The 3,537-nt window shown below is 35.9% G+C and overlaps 1 long non-coding RNA gene across 1 annotated transcript; it reads right to left on the reverse strand.

The window, feature by feature from the left end:
- Positions 1-1,393: 1,393 nt before the first annotated feature.
- Positions 1,394-2,171, reverse strand: LOC125308039. Its single transcript, XR_007195817.1, has 3 exons — positions 2,033-2,171; positions 1,671-1,721; positions 1,394-1,515 (listed from the first exon to the last, which is right to left on the reverse strand). It is a non-coding gene; the product is annotated as an uncharacterized LOC125308039 (long non-coding RNA).
- Positions 2,172-3,537: the final 1,366 nt, after the last annotated feature.

A 3,537-nucleotide genomic window follows, 5' to 3' on the forward strand; every position in this document is an offset into this window, starting at 1 on the left:
AGATACGCTAAGAACTCTTGTGGAACATCTATTTATATGTCGCATTCATGTAAGAGGCTGGTTCATTTTCTAGCATTGCACCAACATGCACTTAAGCAATACTTTCAGCTGATTGCAGTTTCCTAGTAAGCTAGATATGCTGAAATTCAACGGATTTGAAAAAAGACACACCACCCCCCTCAACGTATCTGAATTTAGCACTTGTGTGACTTCCAGCATAGCTAACAGTGAAATTAAATTTAAATGAAAGATTTCAGATGCAAAACCCTCAAAATCTGTCTGCACTTTTCTTTTAAGTGAGCATTTTTTTTATCAGTGGTATTTAGCAGGTTTTGAACCAAAATTATTTGATTAACGTATACTATGTGTCAAGGGCGTAGGTTTGGTCTCAGCTTTGGTGGGGACACATCCACAACTCCTACTATTGCGATTTGATTTGGTTTGTGTGATTTGTGAGTGGCAATCATAGAATTTGATTGACCTTCCACACACACACACACATAGAAAGTGATGGTTGTCATAGGTTTCTTTTTCATATTTTGGAATTCATATAAAAGATAAATGTATATTGATAATTATTTATAGTATTTTATAATCTGCATAATTGCTAATAGCTAAACATATTTAGTAATTTGATTACATCATATTGATATTTAAATTATTAAGGCTACACTTGTCTATACACGAATCCGACGAGCGTTCTGTGGAGGCTGCCATCTTGTGGCGACGCCATTACTGAGCTGCTACTGGTATGTAAACAAACCTCCGTGATAACGCACCCTCAATGACAGCTACAGCCTGGCAGTATGGCTTGTTGGGTTGATGATGTTAAGACAGTGGCCTCCGGTCACAGATGAAGGTACAAGCGATCTTACAGATTATGTATGAAAATAGCTTAGAGTAGAGAATGAGTAAATAAAGGACATAATTGGGACTAGGTTGATATTATATATATTATATTATAAGTACTGTACCCATACAGAAAAATAATATATTCACATATATGCAGCTTGAACATATTCCAGTATAAGCACATCTATGTTAAATAAATATATTTACATCTATGTGAAATACATATATTTCCATGTATGTATCAATATATTTCAAAATATAAGTAAATATTCAATATTAGCCACTTTCTTATATTTTATGCATATATTAAATATATTTAAATATATGGCAGTAAGAAGCATGATCACATGACCCTTGATGAAGATTCTGATCACATGATCTATATATTTCAGACATATATTTCTCTAATATAGTTCATATTCTACTATGGTTTGATATTTTCCGCATTGATCATTAAATATTTCACTTTTGTGTTTACTTAAAATTAACCATAGTATCAGTATAAAGAGGAAGAAACACACAACACTTCTGTTATCTTTTATTCTATTTTATTGAAAATCTTTGTTTTTGTTATGGAACCTCAGTTCTGTCACTTTGGCATTTATTGCCTGGCCCAGCAATCTGGAGTGAGTGTCTGGCCTGGGAACTGCTTCAGGGTGGCCTCTGAATAAGACAGAACATATACAAATAGAACATGCAAAATATTAGTGACACAAATACAGATGCTAAAGTGCAGAAACACTGTTGTGTTATCACGATAATTGGAGATAAATACGAAGTGAGTTGGAGAGAAAGACATACAAATAAAATAAACTCACCAATTATCGTCTTAGTCTTCTCAGGGTCAAGGCATTCCCTCTAAGTGCCTCCTAAAAAATAGCACAATCAATTCGGACCTCAAATAGTTACAGTTTACTAACACAGAAAAGATCTATGATGGTGAGGCGAAAATGGGAAGCAGTCCACACAGACAGCCTAACACTTTTAAATGAGATAACACAACTAATATATATTATATACACAGAAGAGAGAAGCACACAGATACACACTGAAAGGAAAAGTTGGTTTCATCCTCAAATTTTTACTAAACTTGTACAACCAAGAAGCTGCTATTTCATTAAAGTTAAACATGTACATTTTAATGTAAAAGTTCACATCTGTATGAAAACACTCTACAAACCTTGTTGAATAAAAGCCTTCAGACTCACAACCTCCTCTTGGAGAGCCATTATCGCCACCTCTTCTGTAGGTGGTTGTCAGTTCTTGGTTATCTCCCACAGCTCACACTCATAGAGAGCTCTACCAGCCTTCTCTGAAACCTGCAAGTGAACAGAATACAGTGGGCATCGCTTTCAAATGACCACTTCATTCGCGCATTACGCGGCGTGAAGCTTTAGTACCACTTTCAGCCACTGTGCGTCGGCTCTACCACTGTACATCGCTCTGCCTGCGGTCCCTTCTGAAAAAGCAGGATCTACCATTAAACATAATTGTTGCCGAGTAATCCCAGCCTACTTAATTCAATAACAAAATAAATCATGCATAATTAAACATTACCTCGATTTAGGCTACTTGGGTATGGCTTAAGGCTTGACTACGGTGGTAACGAAAATCGAAATCGAAATTTGCTGTCTACATTATTGTCAGTGTTGGGGTTAACGAACTTCATAAATCAAAACAGTGGTGTGATAATTGAGCCAGTAGAGAAATAACTGTTCAGAATTAATCTGTAGCCTTGGGTAGGCTTCTGCAGAAAACAATGTTGTTGCCGATTTAATACTATCTGGCGGCGTTTTTAACAGGCTACATAATAGAGGCTTAGACAACTATGACCCACGTTTTGGTTTCAGAATTAATTTGCCCTACTTCTTGACTGCAATGTAGTCAATTGACTGCTTGACATGTCATTTTTATTTTTCTGTACAATAAACAAATACATCTGCTTTATGCGCAGAATTACATTCATATTTGGAACTTACATAGTCAATGCATCGTTCCACCACGTTAGTGTTTCCCAAAACCATAGTAGCAACGAAGCGTTCGCGAACCACTATCGTAAAGTTGTGTAGTTACAACTACTGTACACCTCTCGACCTGTGGTAGAATGCTAGAAGCATAGTTCCAGGGATCTTCATGTCAAAGGCGTCACTGACGCCAGTTATTTGTTTGCAAATTAATAATTATAAATATATTTAGGTTTCTAATTGATATTTACACTTCTAACCACCATACATCCATATTTTAAAATGCCCAAGGCAGAAAATACATAAATTAAAAGTCAATTTGCAGCCATGTGCACGTAAGTAAAAGTCACACACTTGCAGATAATAATAAGGTGGTGCGCACTTTTTGACACACAGTTTTGGGAAACAGTCGTAACTTACATGTTGGTTAGTTGAACGATGCATCCTGTTAGTAAAAAGCTAACCTCCGTAGTTGTACGGGAAACGCCCCCCAGATCAGCTTGTAGGCCATTAGCAATCTGTTTATTTTATTTTATGAAGCCTACACAGTATATCACATGCCACATTCTCACTTTCAATAGACAGGTGCAATAGCCATTGGTCAAGTATTGAGTATAAAGCAATTAAGATAGTACCCTATACAAAAAGTACTTCATACTATCATAAAAATTTGTTAAAACGAATAGCATTTTGCAACTTGACAAAACACTGGATTAAATAT

Source organism: Alosa alosa, chromosome 15 (assembly GCF_017589495.1).
Source record: "Alosa alosa isolate M-15738 ecotype Scorff River chromosome 15, AALO_Geno_1.1, whole genome shotgun sequence".
NCBI lineage: Eukaryota > Metazoa > Chordata > Actinopteri > Clupeiformes > Clupeidae > Alosa > Alosa alosa.